The 22,446-nt window shown below is 35.0% G+C and overlaps 1 protein-coding gene across 1 annotated transcript in view; it reads left to right on the top strand.

Annotated features, from left to right (window-relative positions):
* Nucleotides 1-22,446, top strand: part of CNTNAP2 (contactin associated protein 2) — a 1,951,112-nt gene that overhangs the window by 1,044,798 nt on the left and 883,868 nt on the right. The window lies entirely within an intron of this gene.

Below are 22,446 nucleotides of genomic sequence, written 5' to 3'. Positions count from 1 at the left end.
CATTCTCCTACATGTAGCTGTCCAGTTTTGCCAGCACCATCTGTTGAAGAGACTGTCATTTCCCCATTGTATGTCCATGGCTCCTTTATCAAATATTAATTGACCATATATGTTTGGGTTAATTTCTGGAGTCTCTAATCTGTTTCACTGGTCTGTGGCTCTGTTCTTGTGCCAGTACCAAATTGTCTTGATTACTATGGCTTTGTAGTAGAGCTTGAAGTTGGGGAGTGAGATGCCCTCTACTTTATTCTTCTTTTTCAGGATTTCTTTGACTATTCGGGGTCTTTGCTGTTTCCATATGAATTTTTGAATTATTTGTTCCAATACATTGAAGAATGTTGCTGGTAATTTGAGAGGGATTGCATCAAATCTGTATATTGCTTTGGGCAGGATGGCCATTTTGACGATATTAATTCTTCCTAGCCATGAGAATGGGATGAGTTTCCATTTATTAGTGTCCCCTTTAATTTCTTTTAAGACTGACTTGTCATTTTCAGAGTATAAGTCTTTCACTTCTTTGGTTAGGTTTATTCCTAGGTATTTTATTCTTTTTGATGCAATTGTGAATGGAATTGTTTTCCTGATTTCTCTTTCTATTGATTCATTGTTAGTGTTTAGGAAAGCTACAGATTTCTGTGTGTTAATTTTGTATCCTGCAACTTTGCTGTATTCTGATATCAGTTCTAGTAGTTTTGGAGTGGAGTCTTTAGGGTTTTTTAGGTGCAGTATCATATCATCTGCAAATAGTGACAGTTTAACTTCTTCTTTACCAATCTGGATTCCTTGTATTTCTTTGTTTTGTCTGATTGCCGTGGCTAGGACCTCCAGTACTATGTTAAATAACAGTGGGGAGAGTGGGCATCCCTGTCTGGTTCCCGATCTCAGAGGAAATGCTTTCAGCTTCTCACTGTTCAGTATAATGCTGGCTGTGGGTTTATCATATATGGCCTTTATTATGTTGAGGTACTTGCCCTCTATACCCATTTTGCTGAGAGTTTTTATCATGAATGGATGTTGAATTTTGTCAAATGCTTTTTCAGCATCTATGGAGATGATCATGTGGTTTTTGTCTTTCTTTTTGTTGATGTGGTGGATGATGTTGATGGACTTTCAAATGTTGTACCATCCTTGCATTCCTGGGATGAATTCCACTTGGTCATGGTGTACGATCCTTTTGATGTATTTTTTAAGTCAGTTGCCAATATTTTTTTGAGTATTTTTGTATCTACATTCATCAGGGATATTGTTCTGCAGTTTTCTTTTTTGGTGGGGTCTTTGCCTGGTTTTGGTATTAGGGTGATGTTGGCTTCATAGAATGAGTTTGGGAGTATTCCCTCCTCTTGTATTTTTTGGAAAACCTTAAGGAGGATGGGTATTATGTCTTCTCTGTGTGTCTGATAAAATTCCTGGGTGAATCCATCTGGCCAGGGGTTTGTTCTTAGGTAGTTTTTTTATTACCATTTCAATTTCTTTGCTCATAATTGGTTTAACTTTTGTGTTTCTTCCTTGGTCAGTCTTGGGAGGTTGTATTTTTCTAGGAAGTTGTCCATTTCTTCTAGGTTTTCCAGCTTGTTGGCATATAGGTTTCCATAGTAGTCTTTAATAATTCTTTTTATTTCTGTGGAGTCTGTTTTGATTTTTCCATTCTCATTTCTGATTATGTTGATTTGTGTTGATTCTCTTTTTCTCTTAATAAGTTTGGCTAGAGGCTTATCTATTTTGTTTACTTTCTCAAAGAACCAGCTCTTGGTTTCATTGATTTTTGCTATTGTTTTATTCTTCTCAATTTTGTTTATTTCTTCTCTGATCTTCATTATGTCCCTCCTTCTGCTGACTTTAGGCCTCATTTGTTCTTCTTTTTCCAGTTTCGGTAATTGTGATGTTAGACTATTCATTTGGGATTGTTCTTCCTTCTTCAAGTGTGCCTGGATCGCTATATACTTTCCTCTTAAGACTGCTTTCGCTGCGTTCCACAGAAGTTGGGGCTTTGTGTTGTTGTTGTCTTTTATTTCCATATATTGCTGGATCTCCATTTTAATTTGGTCGTTGATCCATTGATTATTTAGAAGCGTGTTGTTAAGCCTCCATGTGTTTGTGAGCCTTTTTGTTTTCTTTGTAGAATTTATTTTTACTTTTATACCTTTGTGGTCTGAAAAATTGGTTGGTAGAATTTCAATATTTTGGAATTTACTGAGGGTCTTTTTGTGCACTAGTCTGTAGTCTATTCTGGAGAATGTTCCATGTGCACTTGAGAAGAATGTATATCCTGTTGCTTTTGGATGTAGAGTTCTGTAGATGTCTATTAGGTCCATCTGTTCGACTGTGTTGTTCAGTGCCTCCGTGTCCTTACTTATTTTCTGTCTGGTTGGTCTGTCCTTTGGAGTGAATGGTGTGTTGAATTCTCCTAAAATGAATGCATTGCAGTCTATTTCCCCCTTTAGTTCTGTTAGTATTTGTTTCACATATGCTGGTGCTCCTGTGTTGGGTGTGCATACATTTAGAATGGTTATATCCTCTTATTGGACTGAGCCATTTATCATTATATAGTGTCCTTTTTAATCTCTTGTTACTTTCTTCGTTTTGAAGTCTATTTTGTCTGATATTAGTACTGCAACCCCTGCTTTCTTCTCACTGTTGTTTGCCTGAAATATGTTTTTCCATCCCTTGACTTTTAGTCTATGCTTATCTTTGGGTTTAAGGTGAGTTTCTTGTAAGCAGCATATAGATGGGTCTTGCTTTTTTATCCATTCTATTACTCTATGTCTTTTGATTGGTGCATTAAGTCCATTTACATTTAGGGTGACTATTGAGAGATATGTACTTATTGCCATTTCAGGCTTTAGATTCGTGGTTACCAAAGGTTCAAGGTTAGCTTCTTTAGTATCTTACTGCCTAACTTAGCTCGCTAATTGAGCTGTTATATACACTGTCTGGAGATTCTTTTCTTCTCTCCCTTCTTATTCCTCCTCCTCCATTCTTCATATGTTGTGTGTTTTGTTCTGTGCTCTTTTTAGGGGTGCTCCCATCTAGAGCAGTCCCTGTAGGATGCCCTGTAGAGGTGGTTTGTGGGAAGCAAATTCCCTCAGCTTTTGCTTGTCTGGGAATTGTTTGATCCCACCATCATATTTAAATGATAGTCGTGCTGGATACAGTATCCTTGGTTCAAGGCCCTTCTGTTTCATTGCATTAAGTATATCATGCCATTCTCTTCTGGCCTGTAGGGTTTCTGTTGAGAAGTCTGATGTTAGCCTGATTGGTTTTCCTTTATAGGTGACCTTTTTCTCTCTAGCTGCCTTTAAAACTCTTTCCTTGTCCTTGATCCTTGCCATTTTAATTATTATGTGTCTTGGTGTTGTCCTCTGTGGATCCTTTCTGTTGGGGGTTCTGTATAATTCCATGGTCTGTTCGATTATTTCCTCCCCCAGTTTGGGGAAGTTTTCAGCAATTATTTCTTCAAAGACACTTTCTATCCCTTTTCCTCTTTCTTCTTCTTCTGGTATCCCTATAATACAGATATTATTCCTTTTGTATTGGTCACATAGTTCTCTTAGTGTTGTTTCATTCCTGGAGATACTTTTATCTCTCTCTATGTCAGCTTCTTTATGTTCCTGTTATCTGGGGCTTCTATTCCTTCAATGGCCTCTTGCATCTTATCCATTCTGCTTATAAATCCTTCTAGGGATTGTTTCACTTCTGTGATCTCCTTCCTGACATCTGTGATCTCCTTCCGGACTTCATCCCACTGCTCTTGCATTTTTTTCTGCATCTCTGTCAGCATGTTCATGATTTTTATTTTGAATTCTTTTTCAGGAGGACTGGTTAGTTCTGTCTCCTTCTCAGTTGTTGTCTCTGTGATCTTTGTCTGCCTGTAGTTTTGCCTTTTCATGGTGATAGAGATAGTTTGCAGAGCTGGTACGAGTGACCACTGGAAGAGCTTCCCTTCTTGTTGGTTTGTGGCCTTCCTCTCCCCCTTCGCAAGGCGCTGGGTTCTTGCAGGTGTGGATGTGGTCTGGATGTTGTCCTGTGTCCTCTGGTCTGTATTTTAGGAAGAGTTTTCTTTGTTATATTTTCATAGATCTATGTGTTTTGGGGAGGAGATTTCCACTGCTCTACTCACGCCGCCATCCTGGCTCCGCCCCTTAAGTATAATATTTAATATAAATTTATCTTAAAACTGTGCACATGCATATTATAAAGATTTGCACATCTTTATTTGCAAGGATGTTACTAAAAGAACTCTTCATGTTTTACATTATAGTTCATGGCTGCTAGGTTAATCTTCTCAAGAAGCCTTTATGCCACTTCTTCCCTCCATAATCTTCTGAGTGAAGTTCAAACTTCTAACTAGAAATTCAGAATCCTTTACGAACTGGCTTCAACCTAGTCTTATCTACTGCATGCAAAGTTCTTTTACTGAAGGCTATGTCATACATTTATTCATTCAGCAAACATATTTAACATTTAGAGCTCTGGGGAATCAAAGATGAAAATACATCTTTGACCCTTGAACAGCAAATGGGTTAAGGATCTGACCCCCAACACAGTAGGAAACCCACTTATAACTTTTGACTCCCCCAGAACTTAACCAGTAAGAGCCTACTTTTGACTGGGAGCCTGACCAATAACATAAACAATCCATTAACACATATTTTGTTTCTTAAAAGTAATACATATTATATTCTTAAATAATGTAAGGTAGAGAAAAGAAAGTGCTTTTTCTCCCCCACCCCCATTTTGTCTTTTTCTTTGAAGAAAACATTTTTTTTCAAATTGTTGCAAATCTCTAAATTTTCTGATATATTTATTTTTAAAAATACCCATATAAGGGGACCCATACAGTTCAAACTGGCGTCATTCAAGGGTCAACTGTATGCAGTTTATGAATATTCAGTTACTTGTTTAAGGAGCTCAGGAAGGGGCAGAAATCATGCCAACAAAATAACCCCTGTGACTTCAATTTCTTTGCTCTTAACAGGCCTTCATTTCAAGTAGCCTCACCATCCATTTCCATAAGTGGAAACTTTTCTATGAAGTTTTCCCTCATCTCCTCAAAAGAAAGTAAGCCTTCTGTTCTTTAGTTCATTGTCATTTCTTTGATAGCAGTATGCTATAATCCAATAATCTAATACTTTGCTACCAAGAATCACTAAGTATCTCTGAAGTCAGTGATAATGTTAGTTTTTATACCCCACAGTCACCCGAATTTGTACAAAGCAATCACATTATCTGTTGAGTGAGTAAAATTATTCAGGTTAACTTGGAGGCAGAGTCACTCTTATTTCCTCCTTACTTAATCATTTCCCTCCTTTACAACTATAGGAGGAGAAAGCTACTATTTCTCTCATCCATGCACAGGGTACAAAATCAATCAATTCAGTGACTGAAATGAAAAATCAACCTACTTTCTCAAGAGATTTGCTGCACATTTTATACAATTTTATATTGAATGAAAATTTCATTTTTATAAGGAAAATAAAACATTCCTATTGAAAATTTTAAAAAGCATGATAATTCTCTCCATAATATAGCTATACAATTTTGTGTTTATCATTAATATCTTAGAATTGATTCTTTAAAGTTACTTCAATCTATTTTTATAAAATGTTTATCAGTAAAACTTACACACTTTAAAAAATTTTTAATTATAAATAAGTGAGAGCTATAGTTTTGCATTTATGATAGGGTTTTGTAACTGCATTCTTAACAAAATGGAAGTAATTTTTTACTGTAAAATTAAATAAATACAAATTAGCTTCTGTAGTGAATACAGATCATTATACATAGCTTGCTAGGCACACCCAAAAATACATACTTGGAATAAAAATTATAATTAAGATGATTAAATAACCAACCCCAAGTTTATCACTCCAAACCTTATCTTTATAACATTATGTCAACTATGTTAGTAATACCTAAATTTTAACATGTTGCTATAATCTACATAAATGTATTAGTGATTGATATACTCAAATTTCAGATTGTGCATTAAAAAGTTCTGCATAGGTTAAATATTTTAAAAAATCAATATATCATTTAAAAATTATCTTCTCAAAGGAAAAAATAAAATGTCATTTTTTAAGTTAACAGAGTGAAGTGATACTATCCTTTATTCCTAAAACATTGACTCAAAGCAGAGATGAGAAATCTTGCTGAGGAAGTCTTACAGTAGATATTAGTAATTATTTGATGAAATTAGTCAATAGATCCTCCCAGTTTCATTGTTAGTACTTCTTATGTTTATGCCAATAGGATGTGATGATCATATGAAATAACATTTTTATCTAGCATCTAACTTCTGTGAAGGAGAGACTTAATCTACTTTCTTCAAGTCTTATTGTCATGACATATTAGGAGCTAAATTATATAGTTTTGATTATTAAGTGACTAATTAAAGAATAAAAATCACCCTAGTTGTGCTCTTAATGTTGCTAGAAAGACCCATCCTCAAAAGGTCCTTCTTAGACCATGCACTGGGCATTGGTATAATCGTGATAAGTTCTCCAGATCATCATTAAAATAAACCAGTTTAAATGCTAAATATTCTAAGAATGAAGTCACTCATAATGCCTTTTTTGTAATGATGACATTATTACTAAGCTTTATTCATCAGAGTGGGAAATGTTAATATTTACAATGTTCTAGACAGAGATGTCATCATACATATATACATAGCCTAAAGGACAGGACTTTTTCTTAAAATCTCTCTGTGTGGGAGAATGAACCAATTCAACTCCACATGAAAAAACAGTAATCATACAGAGAATTCAAGTGGAATTTCCTCCTTTCTTATCATATAAATAATGTTTGTTTTCCAAATGAATAGAGCTAACTGTAAACCATTCCTTCTGTCACCCACAAGTTTTGTTTGAGTCAAGATTCTGCCAAAGTTGAACAAGCTCTGTTTAAACAAACAAGAAAACCAATAGTGAAAAGAGACCTAGTGTCCGATTTCTGTTTGCTTGAGTTCCTTTCGGGGACTTGTTGGGAAGAAATCAAATAAGCAGTGGAGGTGTATTCCAGAAAACGGTAACAGAAGCCCTTTTCTGTCTTTGCCCAGTTCAGAGTCAAAAACAGGGGTCACCTCACTTGGTAGCAAATGTGCTTCAGACTCGGGCATCTTTTACAGCGAACACAGCAATCATTGGCAGAAGTCATGCTCATAAAGTGCAAACACTCGACTAAAATGCCAACATTTTCATTTTGTTCTTATGACTTTCTCAGAGAATAACAATGTTCGACCTATATTTTTTTTATACTTTTTTGCAATGCCCTTTGGGAAAGAACATTTTCTCTTTTAAAAGCCGCACAGGGCTTAACTCCAGCAGTTTCATTGTTCTCTCTCTCATGAAGCTAACAAAAAAGACTAATGTATGACTTAATGAAGCTATTCATTGCTTAATAAAAATAAGAGTTAGTAACGATAACTGTTAAACTCACATGAACCTTATTTTCGTGTTTTAACATAGAAGTTGCTTTAATGTATTATATTTCTACCATAATATACTTAAAAAATACAGCCACTAGGAAATATAAATCTAATGATACAGAAAGCAAAACGTGTTTTTCATTGCTATTTTAGAAATCTCACTTAATAACTACCACTAATCCCAGCTACCCAAAGCTCATGTTGTTATACTGAAAAGTGGCAGCTCTGGAAAATGGGAGGAAAACCTTTGATAAATCAGTAAACCTGGATCTTTCCCCAAGTTTGCAACTTACTACCTGATATTGCAAGTTTCCTAAGTTTATGAGTCCTGATTTGCTCATTTGTTCATTTTCAAAATAGGAAGTACCTCTGGTCACCCACAAAGTGACTAGTTGTTTTGTAATGTTCACATACAACTTTCTTCAAAAGTTGACAACAAATAAAAGCTGATACAGACCAATATAATAAACCTCTGGTGCAAGATTTTTAGAACAAATCAAAAGCATTCAGTGTATTCATTCCCCAACATTGCTTATCAGTATGTCCCTTGGAAGTAGGTGAATTCACCAAGATTAACAAAATATTTGTCAAAAGCTAATTTTAAAGATTATTTTTCTTTAAAGACAGTAGATATGTTGAGATTCTATCCTCTTTGAGGTCAGGAACTTTGATTTTAATGTCACCCTAGTGTCTAGGAGATTACATGACACCTAAGTATTGAATAAATGAGTGAAAGAATTCACTGAATATAGCCTCTTTCACTGTATTTATGGGATGATTTAGTTCATAACTATATTCCTCATGAATATGTTCTTCATGAATTTATTCATTTAAAGATTAAGCCTGTGACCCTTTGATTTTGATAAATTGAACAGTTCTTAAGATACTATTAATATATTCAATACTTACTGAATATATTTAAGAGGACTATTTTCATAAATATATTCATAAGAAGAATATATTCATGATCATAGAATAAATTCAAGAAGAATATTCCTTAACAGTTAATCGTTGCCTCATAACTTGGTACATTGGGTGAATTCAGTAAATTAGTCATTCATCAATTGATTCTTTGGATAATTATTTTTGATCAATCCACTTTTAGAGAATTAGTGTTCAGTGAATTGACCTAGAGCCCCTGCTCTTGACTCTGACTGGTGTAATTATTGGCAGGTAGCCTCCTAAGAATTGGAGTTCATGTGAGATCCTTTTTTTAAGTAGGGACGGGACCTCTTTCTTCCAAAGGGAGAGGGGCTGGAGGAAAGGGGGTCTACTTCTGACCAAGATCTATTTATTCAGCTCATTCTGGATTACTGTTTTACCTTCTTTGTGCTGAAATCTGTGCTCTTATTTTTCCTTTTTTTTTTTTGAAGACTGTGGCTTTATCTTGGGAATTTGTCAGTGGGTGTGAATATTTAGTATACTTGTTAAAAACTGAAATGGATATAAAGGGAACACTAGTCTTAGAATATATTCTCTGTATTTATATAGAGTATATATTCTGTAAACATCAGTTACCAGCCACATGAATTTCCCTTCTCAAGTAACGTATGCTTTTTCAAATTATAACCCTGGCCACCAAAGGTCTTGACCTCTCATGGAGAGTCACTACCATTGTGAGCCATGGGTTTTGATGAATCATTGTCTCTCAGATGTTTGAGATCTGAAAGACTGAGAACTTTCCAGCGAAATGAACCATAACAGTAGTGAGGTCGCAAGATCTGAACATTAGGGTATTTGAACTGTCTGATTACACCTTTCTGTCTAGGAGATACAGACATGGTAAGCTCAACAATGCCAACAAAGGAAGCCTAAGAGAGAAATTTTAAATAAAGGTAAAGTGATAGACTATACAATTTAGAGAGAAAGCAAAAGAAAAGAAAGTGAATAGTTTTATATCAAGGAGCTTTGGTTTTGGTTTTTGATTTGGGTTTCTTTAAGTTTTGTTCTGCTCTTTGAGTTAAAATAGCTTTGCATTCCCTGTATCTGTGAGACATGAAAGGGACATAATCATGGTTGATAAGTTAGTCACAGAAAGGAAAGCCTTTAAGTGTAGAAATGAAATTAGACACAACTTTAGAGCTGCCATCACCTTTTAAATCCCCTGAAAATGTCCTGAAGTGTCCTTCAGAATTTTTACAAAGAGTTTGCATGCCTTATCATATACCCCATAATATCCTTTTTCTTTAAAAACTACAATTCATATTAAATTAATGGCATTAACACTTTCAGTTCTTCCCAAATTGCCATTGCTTGAATATTCTGCAACTGTGTGTGTACTTTATAAGCCTTTGATGCCTTCTTTACACATCTGTCTCATGCCTCTTTAAATGTAACAGCAACTTCAATATTTTAGACATTTTAAAAGTATTTCAATTAGGTTACACATTATATTTTTTGCCTTATTTGCAACTTTTGTTAAAAGATGCTGTATATACAGAAAATGCACAAAACATGAGTGTACACCTCATAATACACCTACATAATGAGCACCCGTTTCACAAGGCAGAGTATTCACCAACACCGCAGATCGCTTCTCAGGTCAGTAAACGATAGCAACTAAAGGGCTGGCCAATCTACCCACCAACATTAAGCAATGTTCATTAATAAGTACTAGTACTGTATGATAAGAAAAAAAGTCCATCAATGCATCTCACTAATATTATATTTAGATAAGACATGCCCTGGTAATGAGAAAATGATCAATGTTAATCTATATCATAAAATTTTGGTATTTTAAGGCATCCAATCTACTATACATTCCCTTGGGTAACTCCCTTTGTGAGATACCACTAGATGACTTTTTTTCCTAACTTTTGGTTAGTTTTCCAGAGAATTTATGGAATAAGAGATACATGCTTTTACCAAAAACTTTAACTCTATCTTTAATTCCCCAGTTACTTTCTGGGACCCTGCTATCTGTGCTAAATCACAGAAATGACAAGCAATTCCCTTTCAAATTTGAACCAATAAAAAAATGGTAGTTCTTTCTATGGCAGGGACTCCACCTCCCACGCTGGTTCACCATCTATTTACAACTAAGATTTCATGAATCTATCTGTAGCTCCCAGTTCCTGCTCAACTGAAGTACAAAGTCCAAATGACTATTTCTATATTTTCAGCATGGATTCTCTTTTTCATCTCAGGCAAAGCCTCTTTGTCTACTTTGGGTATTCCATGACCATTGTTTAATGTTTAGAGTTAGTAAGCCAGACAAGTACAGATTTGTAGACTAAAATATGCAACTTAGATTATGGAAGTATTAATTTTATTAATGTGCTCTATATAACATTGTTTTTTGTTGTTGTGTTTTTTTGTTTCAAATAGATACATTGCCATTGGTTCTTATCACCCTCTCTAGCACATGAATGTATTTCAGTCTTGGTTTAACTGTTTAAAGGCGAGAAGAATCTTGTAATTCACTTTAGTGGTAAGAATTTCTGGTCCGGAGAGGTAGAGCGATTCGCTCACATAATATTAGCATCTTTGCTATCCAGACTCCAGCCCAGCTCTACTTTAGGGTATCACACTCACTCCTATCTTATGTATCCTGTAGTACACATCACATGTCTGTGCACACTTATACGCAAGTACACACACAGGACTTATGTACATAAAAAATGCAAGTCTATGGAAACGCCTAGAAATTAAATAAGTAGTTTTTAAAATTTATGCTATAGTAAAAATACTACTTTTTAAAATATTCTTGATGTTCAATCTTGTCTAATTCAGTTAAAACCTCAATTCAGGTTAAAACCCCCAAGAAGGGATAGCTGGAATTTGCAACCTAAATATATATGAAATGTCAGGTATACCAAGTTCTTTTTAATGTGCTTGTCTGTAGTATTTTTCTACTCCCATTTTGCCAGTAAGAATGAGAAAAAGTACCAAAAGGTAGCTGATGCTCAAAGAGGATCGTTGTTGAGTTGAAAACGGAGGAAAAGAGTCCTTCATAAATACTGAAGATGTGCCCTCTGTGCTTCAATGCTCATTAACAGTCCAGATGGAAGAAATGACACTGAGCTGAGATACACAGAAGCTGCCTCTCATGCTAGGAGTCAGACAGTAGAACGAGTAGCAGAGAGGCTGGAAGGAAAATACTCGTAAAAGGCAGGGACTGAGTTTTTGCATATTCCGTGGCCTAGGTACATTATCTAGGCATTGCCTGTGAGTAAAGGATGAAAAATTTTCAGTGGCAAGTATAAAAACAGAGTTCTATTAAAGGGAGGTAATGTAGAATTAGCTGCAATGAGAGACTATGGTTTTATCATGCATGTTATGATGTAGTTTATAATCAGGATTTATATTAAAATCATAAAGGTTTGTACCTCAACATAATATTTTAAGATGTCTATTTCATGCCAGGATTCAGATCATGATTATTCTCTCAACACAAGAATTGCTGAGCCCCTGAGTGGCTAGATAATCTCTCTAACTTAAGTTCTCCATCATTCATAGGTATAAAAATGCTCTATTTTAATCAAAGCCACTTAAATTCAAAGGTCTCTGTGGTTATTATAAAACCAAGACATTGAAAAATATTTAGAAGGAAAGAGGGAATTTGATGATAGGTACTGCTTTAAAGAAAACCTATCTTCAAAATCCTGGCAATTGTTAATTTTAAGCTTTTAATTTGTTTTATTATCAAAATGTAGGAAAAAATGAGAAAATGGATTTAAAAATGAACCTTGACTAAACTGTCATTATTATCTTCATCTGTGGTGTCCTATTCATCTTTCTCTACGATAACTCTTCTTGCATTACTTGTGAAATCCTAAAGTAGCAGACCAGAAAAGTCCTTGTCCAGAAGCATGGTGGTGGTGTTGTTTTCTCCTTCATACATAGGAGGGCGGGAACTATGAGCCTCTGGAACATGTAGTCATTCTTCTAGTCACTTTTCTACAGAGCTATGCCAGCCAGGAAGATGAGGGAATCAACAGAGCTTCAGCAACATTTAACAGGCTACAGAAACAAGGAACTTCTTACACTGGGGATTACCTCTTGTCAGAGATTCCCAGTTGGGTACCAACGTCATCTCAGCTACACTCTGCCTTCTCTATTTCTTTTTCCTTCTTTCCCTGAGCATAAACTCCAGTTTATGCAATATAGGGAAATGTTTCATAGAAATTATAAAAATGTGCACAAAAATACTTGAATGTCATTGGTTGGCACAATAAGGCAAACTTCTTGAGGCCAGGAATCATCATATTTATTTTTATATCTACAGCAGAGATTCCCATAGGTATACCCTCAGAAAAAGAGGAATTGATGTGAATGTCCTTACCACTTGTGCAGTGTCAGTTTCCTATAAGCAAGGATGATTTTGTATCTTCAGAGAAAAGTGTTAGAAGTTGCAATTTGTCTGAGACATATATGGAAAAAAGATAAAGGATTACATAACCTAGTCAATTTGTATTTAAGAAATAATTGTAATGATAACAATTGTTATTATTTTCCCCAAATGATATAATCATTTTACTACAACTTTCTGTTTAAGACAGAAACCAAACAGTGACTATGCACACTAATAATGAATATTTAAGTTTAAAGCCAAATAGCTGGCATATTTATTAAATCAAGCAACAGAAAATGTAACCTATAAACTATTAAATGGAAAATGGAATGTAAGACAAGTTTTGAATCTGAGAAGTATAAATAAATTGACATTATTGCCATTGCCCAATAAAGTCAGTGATACAGTTAAACCATGATGGGTTATATACAGAAACCAGGTTCTTTACCTGAAAGAGGAGCTAAATCCCTGAAATTATATACAAACTTTGGATATATATGAATAAGGGTTTTTCTTAGGACAAGATTCATAATGTTCTTCAGATTTTCAACATAGACCACTACTCAAAATTATTCAAGGATCCTGTGTTCCCAGTCTGCCTCCCCACCTACCATAGCTCCTCACCACACTCCAGTTATCATCAAACTCCCTATTCCCAGATCAAATGCCCACTTTTAGTCCTTGTTTTACTGGATGTCTCAGAAGCACATGAAAGATTCAACTAATCCTTTTTTCTTGAAACAGTCTCTCCCTTAACGTCACATTCTCTTGTTTTCTTTCCCATTTTACTGGCTACTCCTTCTGACTTCATTCCTGGTCCCTCATCCTCTTCCCAACTTCTAAAGTTTAAAGCACTCAAGACTTCCCCATCTCAGTGCGCTCTCTGGGTAGCTTTGTCTAGTCCCATGACCTGTGCTCAAGGAGTCACATTTCTATGTCCAGACCTTACTTCCTCCTTGAGCTCCAGACATAAATACATCACTGTTTTCCCGACATCTCTGCTTAATGTCTGATGGATATACCCAACATCAACTCCCCTACCGAGAATCCATTACTTAAACGGCATTCACTTCCACTCGCTTGCTTAAGTCACAATCTTTATCTTTCTCAAACTTTCGATAACCAATTAATGAGGAGGACCTGTTAATGGTACCTCGAAAATATATGACAAATCTGGCCCCTTTTCTCTTCTCCACTGCTAAACTCTGTTCACATCTCCATATTATCTCTTGTCCTAACTATTGTAAGAGCTTCCTAGTAAGTCTATGATTTCCTGCCTCCTAAATCCATTCACCTTATGTCCTTAAAATACAAACACGTCACTTTCCTCATAAAGCATATCAAAGGTTTTCTGTCACAATTAACCATCTTAATTAATTACAGCTCACAAAGGCCCTTACTATCATACTTCTATCTGTTTATTCTCATACCTTCAGTCCTTCCCCCTAATCTCTACTCTAACCGGTGTAGTTGTCTTAGGGTCTGGTACTTGAGCACCCCAAGGTGTGTCCCCTCAGAGCCTTTGCATCAGATTGTCACATGACTGGCCTCTTACCCTTCAGGTTTCAGACTCACCATCACCCCCTCAGAGAGCTCTTCATTTGTCAGTCAGTCTTACGTGGTCCCACCCATCACCCCACCATAGCACCTGTGTTAGTTCTGTTCTAGCATTTATCACTGTCTGAAATTGTACCTGTCAGCTACTATTTGCCTGTTACCTGACTGCACTCAGAATGTAAGCTCCATGAGGCCAGGACCATGTCTGTCCTCGTCCCTGTTATATCCTGGGGTCTAAAGCGATGCCCATCACATGGTAGGAGGTCTGTAAACGAGTGAAAATGAACATGACTTTTCTGAGTAGAACTCCAGGGGAGCTTCATCTGGTGGAGGTAAATTCCCATGTCATTCTCCACAAACTCTGAAAAGTGAAGCTGAAAAGACAAGACTGCCAAACGTCCCCCATCAGTGGAAATCAGAGAATTTACTGACGATTGCCATTTGTTTCTCTCTTTCTACTTTTTTCACCTTTCTTCAGTTACAGCATCAAAGTAATCTAAATGGTTCACAGTTGTTTATGATAAAAGCTGTAAAAAAATACACCAAATATTAAGTGTGATATCTCTTGGTGACATGAATCTTTTCTCCCCGTCCAGTATACTTTTTGAGTCTCCCAAGTTTTCTCCAATGTCATGTTTTATGGGTAAAAAATACATAAAAACCCTTTACTTATGACCCGAAACTCATACGAGATGACACTCCTCAATAATCCCTTTATCTGCACTATGCAGATAAACACACAACCCACAGAATGTGATAGCTTCCTTTTGTAAAACTTTGGAAGTACTTTCCCTTTATACATACATGCATTTATACATGTCTGACAAGAACAGTAATAATAAAATTAAAGCTACTGCTAGCTATTGATGGTATCAGGTGCCTTCCACATGCTATAGCTCACACTTTATGTATAACAACTCTCTGACATGAAAATATGTCCTCCTTTAAAAGTGAGGAAACTGAGTTGCAGAGAAGTTTAATATCTTCCTCAAAATGAAATAGCTAGGTTTTTCTAGAAAAGACCATGTCTAACTTATCTCTTTATGTTCAGTACTAACATAGTGCTTGGGAACAGTGGGTACTCAGCATGTATTTATAAATGAAGGAGGGGGAGTGTGGTTGGCATCTGAATCCAGGTGTGAGTGGCACTCCGACTCTTAACTGCTATACCACACTGTATCTTTGTGTTCACTAACTAGAAGTCTTATGAAATGGAGCCCTCTTTGAAATTAGCAAAAATCTCTTGTTCAGTGAAACTTGTATTACATTCTATATTAAAGGTTGGATAAAATACTGGAATGAATGAGTCTTCCAGAATTAGTACATAAACTGGAGTCCTGGATTGACAAGATTTATCAAAGATGACTATTGCATAATCATATTCCTAGTGAAATATCTTGCTTTGAAAGATTATCTCAAGAGAAAAGTGATCACTGGAATAACCATAAATCTCTGAGTAAGAGATTTTGAGATTTTGAATTATAATGGTATGTGACTTTAGCTAGGAATCAGTAATGGTCAAAATAATTATTAAAGATTTTTCAACAAAAACATAGTCTTGGGTAGTGAGTTAATTTTTTTAACATCTTAAAATATTGGCCTCTTTTAAAACAACATAGTAATGCAGTCTCATTACGTTTCTTTTATTTAATAGCAAATAATGGCATGTTATATATTGGGTTTGATAATGAAGAAAAAAAGACAACAGTGAGCTTTGAATAAAATTCAGTTCAGTTTAAAAATGAATATCACTGTTACTTTTATTCTTTTTTAAAAAAATTTTGAGTTAAAAATTATATACAGTTGATTTTCATTATTTACAGTAGTTATGTTCTATATAGTCACTGTGAACAGAGTTAGCAAATGCTAAACCATTACTCCTATAAGAAATATAGGATTGGGTTCCTGCCAGTTTCTGGTCATAACATTTGCATCAACTCATCAATACATAACCTGTTTTTATGTGTATTTCCATTTAAAGTTATATAATTTTTTTGTTTAATGCATATAATTGATTCATTAGCATTGAACTCACAGTCAACAGCATTATAACTTGCATCTGAAAGAACTTTATCCAAATACATGTATTTTCTTTGTACAAAACATCACAGCCTTTTTTGCTCTTAGGAACACTAACCAGCACTTCACCACTGTATTTTGGGACTACTTTAAATAGCAAAAATCAACAATAATGCAAAAACATGGCACTAAATATACAGTGAAAAGAACACTTGATTACAGGATGAGAGGTGAAACAAGAAGGCAGATGCTTGCCTTTTTCAACCTTAGCTGGGAATTTGTGCGTTGGATTATTCAAATTGTGCAACAATGTATACATCCACAAGTCTGTGCATGACACTGAAAGCACCACAAGTACTGATATGGGGATACAAAGAAATTTTAGCAAGTAGGTGAATCTAAAAATACGGAATCCATGGATGAAGATCAGTCGTTTGTTTAGTGCACAGATCTTAAAAGTAAAATTCGTGGATTTTGATAAATATATGCATTTATTCATCCAATGTCCAATCAAGATAGAGAACATTTTATTACCTGGAAAGTTTCACTGTGCCTCTGAAGGTCCATTCCTACTTGCACCCCTTCCCCCAGGCAACCACTGTCCTGATTTCTATCACCTTAGATTCATTTTGCCATAAAGAGATTAATTCACTATGTTATTTTTCATATATATATTCTTTTGTGGAAAAAATATTGTTTGTACCACTAGTTCATTATTTTTTATTACTTAGCAACGTTTCCTTCTTTGAATATACACTGTATGGATATACAATTTTTTTCCAATTTAGGCTATTAATAAAGCTGTTGAAACATTCTTATGCAAGTATTTTGGCAACATGCATTTTTATTTTGGTGGGTAAATATTTAGGAGAAGTAATGGGATTATTATACATTTATGTTTATTTAAAAAAACCTGCCAAATAATATTCTGCAGTGGTTGTACAATTTTATATCCCACCAGCAATGTATCAGAGTTCACAGTACCCCAGTCCTGGTTAGCCTTTTTAATTTTTAGCCACTGAAGTGGGTGTAAAATTGTATATCATTGTGGTTTTAATTTCCTGATGAAGAACCATATAAAACAATGTTTAATGTGCTTATGGAAAATTAATATATCTTTATCTGTGATGTGAATTTTACTTATTTTTGTCTTTGAATTATTGATTTGTAAAAACTTTTAGTATATGTTAGTACATTCCATTTTCTGATGTATGTGTTGCAGATTCTTTCTTCTAGTTCCTGTCTTACCTTGAATTTTCTTAGCCATGCCTTTTGATAAGCAAGAATTATTAATTTTGATGAAACCCAATATATCAAATGATTTTGATGTCCTCTGGGAAATCTTTGTTAACCCCAGTCGTGAAGATATTCTGTGTTTTCTTTCAGCATTTATATAATTTGGGCTTTTGTATTTGGGTTCAAAATCCATCTAGAATTAATTTTGTGTGTTTGTTGTGTAAGTTACAAATCAAGGTATACTTTCTCCCAGTTGTTTATCCAGTTGTTTCAGCACCATTATTTTGAGAAAACAAACCCAAACACCTTTTATTTCTCTGTTGAATTGCCAGAGTACCTTAAAAAAGGGGGGGACCATGTATGTGTGGGTCTATTTCTAATATCTTTCTGGATTATTATAGCTTCATAACAAGTCTTGAAATCAAGTGATAAGTCCCCTAATTGTGTTTTTCTGTTTTCTTTTATTATTTTGAATATGTGTGTTTTTTTTACTTATAGATTTTAGAATCTCCTATTTCCATTTCTGTGAAGATTGGTGTTGAGATTTTGACTATGAGTACATAGTATCTAGGAGGGTATATAGGTCTCCATTTATTTATATCTTAGTTTCCCTCAGCAATGATTTAGAGCTTTCAGTGTGAAACTTTAAAAGCTCCCAGTTGACCTAATGTGCAGGCAAGGTAATAAAATCCACTAACTTAGTCCCTTTCTTTCTCAGAGGATTCTGGGTGCTCAAAAGAAAATAATCCATTCCATCCCAATATCCTACATCTTAAATAAAGGGGTCGTTTCTAGCAACCCAATAATAAACAAGGTCATGCAATAATAAACAAGGGCATGCTCTCTCCAGTGTATTTTTCTACCTTAAAGTTTCCATTCAAGTGTCTCTGTCTGAGCAAAGACATGTTCCAAAGTGACTTTGTTTTAACCTAAACAGAAAAGTATTTGGCATCTTGTTCAACTTAAAAAAAAAAGTAACATTTTTTGTCTGCCCAAGCACCTTATTATGTATTCTGCCTACATCTCTCTGTAAGGTGATTTGGACTTGCATGTAAAAGTGGGCAAGATTAAGTGGGATCTTCCTTTATGATATGGAATTTACATAGATAAAGTGAGATAGTACATGATACACAGAGTTACATTCCTTTTCCTTTTTATTGCATAAGTAGATAATTGATAACTTAAATATGTCATTAGCACATCAGAGAACACTGTAACTGCCTAAAGATGGATTCACATTCTAGGAAATTTTTCTATCAAGACTGAATGTTGAACAAAGGACTGAAAACTCTAGTCACTGCAATTTTATTTTGAAGCATTTGCAAACAGATGTTGCATCTTGGTTTAGTATTATATGTTAAATACTTTCTTTTTCTCAATGTTCATTAAACCAGTCTTTCCTTCTTGTCTCTAATAAGGGTAACATCTGTTTCTTCTTGTTCAATCAACATACCACCTCAAGAGTCTTACTTTAAAAATAACACCATTAGAAAGACAGTCTACATGGAATATGCTTCATTAACATTTTACATTTGCATACAAAACAAGTTTGTCTAACAACTATAACTTACAGATATGTTAGAGAAAATATTATAAAACAATTTAGTTATAAAAAAATAAGACTAGAAGCTGGAATATGGTTTTAAACATATTGGTTTTAGGTTAAAAACTTTGTAAAAATATCAGTTTCCTTTTTGTAACATACAGTTGAAGAGTTTTTTTAATCATGAATTAGTAATTGGAGAGATCTATTTTAAGATAGTACAAATAATCTTCAAGTGTAAAATTGCATCAAAACTGTTGCAATAGTAGATTTTTAAAACAAAAATCCCTTGGAGAATATGTACTCACAGTTTAAAATTTTGAATCTTCTCAAAATTAGTCACATGGAAAGTCCTTGCTTGCAATTATATTCAATTTTTGAAAATGCATCAAACGCATTTAGAACTACATCTACTAAATAATCTGCTTAAAAAAAACACACACAATTTGAGGAGGAGAAAGTAAACCCATAACTATGAAAGAGTAAGACCAATTTTACTATGTAGCTCAAAATTGGCAACCCTTATATTGACAATAGATACATGCATCTAACTTCTCAATCTCCTGATTCCTGACCACAGATATTACAGCATGGATTTATACAGGGGAGGAGAGTATCTGTTCATAAGGAAAACCAATTTTTAATCATTTCTTAATAGTTAATGTTTATAGAATTAAACCACAACCTAAGTTGATATATACAGAGCTGGACTCACTTACTAATAAGAAATAATAGATGATATTTGTGCACTGGATCCTCACAATAACCCCATGACATAGATACTTTTATTATTCCAATTTGTTTTTATTTGAAACATTTGTAGTTTTATTTATACACATTGAAGATTTCAGGTACTTTTTAAAATTCATTTTTTATTTATTTTTATTTTTGTTTATTTTGGTATCATTAATATACAATCACACAAGCAACACTGTGATTACTAGATTCCCCCCATTATCAAGTCCCCACCACATAACCCATTACAGTCACTGTCCATCAGTGTAGTAAGATTCTATAAAGTCACTACTTATCTTCTCTGTGCTGTACTGACTTCCCTGTTCCTGACACTACGTTATGTGGGCTAATCGTAATGCCCATTATTCCCCTTCTCCCACCCTTCCCACTCAGCGTCCCCAGTCCCTTTCCCATTGGTAACTGCTAGTCCATTCCTGAGTCTGCAGCTGTTTTGTTCCTTCAGTTTTTTCTTTGTTCTTATGCTCCACAGATGAGTGAAATCATTTGGTGTTTGTCTTTCTCCACCTGGTTATTTCACTGAGCATAATACCCTCTAGCTCCATCCATGTTGTTGCAAAGGGTAGGATTTGTTTTCTTCTTATGGCTGAATAATATTCCATTGTGTATATGTACCACATCTTCTTTATCCATTCATCTGCTGATGGACACTAAGATTGCTTCAATTTCTTTGCTATTGTAAATAGTGCTGTGATAAACATAGGGGTGCACATGTCTTTTTGAAGCTGGGATCCTGCATTCTTAGGATATATTCCTAGGAGTAGAATACCTGGGCCAAATGGTATTCCTATTTTTAGTTTTTCGAGAAACCTCCATATTGCTTTCCACAATGGTTGTACTAGTTTACATTCCCACCAGCAGTGTAGGAGGGTTCCCCTTTCTCTGCATCCTTGCCAGAATTTGTAGTTCCTAGTCTTTTCTATGCTGGCCATCCTTACTGGTGTGAGGTGATATCTCATTGGGGTTTTAATTTGCATTTGCCTGATGATTAGCAAAGTGGAGCACCTTTTCATGTGTCTGTTGGCCATGTGAATTTCTTCTTTGGAGAAGTGTCTGTTCATATCCTCTGCCCATTTTTTAATAGGGTTATTTGCTTTTTGGTTGTTGAGGCATGTTAGTACTTTATATATTTTGGATGTTAACTCCTTGTCAGATATGTCATTTACAAATATTTACTCCCATACCGTGGGATGCCTTTTTGTTCTGCTGATTGTGTCCTTTGCTGTACAGAAGATTTTTAGCTTGATGTAGTCCCATTTCTTCATTTTTTATTTTGTTTCCCTTGCCCAAAGAGATGTGTTCAGGAAAAAGTTGCTCATGTTTATATTCAAGAGATTTATAACTATGTTTTCTTCTAAGAGTTTTATGGTTTCATGACTTACATTCAGGTCTTTGATCCATTTTGAGTTTACTATTGTGTATGGGGTTAGACAATAATTCAGTTTCATTCTCTTACATGTAGCTGTTCAGTTTTTCCAACACCAGCTGTTGAAGAGGCTGTCATTTCCCCATTGTATATCCATGGCTCCTTTATCATATATTAATTGACCATATACGATTGGATTTATATCTGGGCTCTCTAGTCTGTTCCATTGGTCTATGGGTCTGTGCTTGTGCCAGTACCAAATTGTCCTGATTACTGTGGCTTTGTAGTAGGGCTTGAAGTTGGGGAACATAAGAACCCTGCTTTATTCTTCCTTTTCAGGATTGCTTAGGCTATTGGGGGTCTTTTTTGGTTCCATATGAATTTTAAGACTATTTCCTCTAGTTCATTGAAGAATGCTGTTGGTATTTTGATAGGGATTGCACTTGAATTTGTACATTGCTTTAGGCAGGATAGCCATTTTGACAATGTTAATTCTTCCTATCCATGAGCACAGGATGTGTTTCCATTTATTGGTATCTGCTTTAATTTCTCTCAATCTGAGTGTCTTGCAGTTTTCAGGGTATAGGTCTTTCACTTCCTCGGTTGTGTTTATTCCTAGGTATTTTATTCTTTTTGATGCAGTTGTGAATGGAATTGTTTTACTGATTTCTCTTTCTGCTAGTTCATCATTAGTGTATAAGAATGAAACAGATTTCTGTGTTTTAATTTTGTCTCCTGCAACTTTGCTGAATTCCAATATTAGATCTAGTAGTTTTGGAGTAGATTCTTTAGGGTGTTTTATGTACACTGTCATCTCATCTGCAAACAGGGACAGTTTTAACTTCTTCCTTGCCAATCAGGGTGCCTTTTATTTCTTTGTGTTGTCTGATTGCTGTGTCTAGGACCTCGTGTAATATGTTGAATAAAAGTGGGGAGAGTGGACATCCTTGTCTTGTTCCCAATCTTAAAGGAAAAGCTTTCAGCTTCTCGCTGTTGGCTGTGGGTTTGTCATATATGGCCTTTATTATGTTGAGGTACTTGCCCTCTATACCCATTTGGTTGGGAGTTTTATCATGAATGGATGTTGAATTTTGTTGAATGCTTTTTCAACATCTATGGAGATGATCATGTTTTTTTTGTCTTTCTTTTTGTTGATGTGGTGGATGATGTTGATGGGCTTTCGAATGTAGTACCATCCTTGCATCCCTGGGATGAATCCCACTTGGTCATGGTGTATGATCCTTTTGATGTAT

The sequence above is a fragment of the Manis javanica genome, chromosome 6 (assembly GCF_040802235.1).
Source record: "Manis javanica isolate MJ-LG chromosome 6, MJ_LKY, whole genome shotgun sequence".
Taxonomy (NCBI): Eukaryota; Metazoa; Chordata; class Mammalia; order Pholidota; family Manidae; genus Manis; species Manis javanica.
Note: the sequence above shows the minus strand (reverse complement) of the source record. Positions and strands in the feature narration are given on the sequence as shown.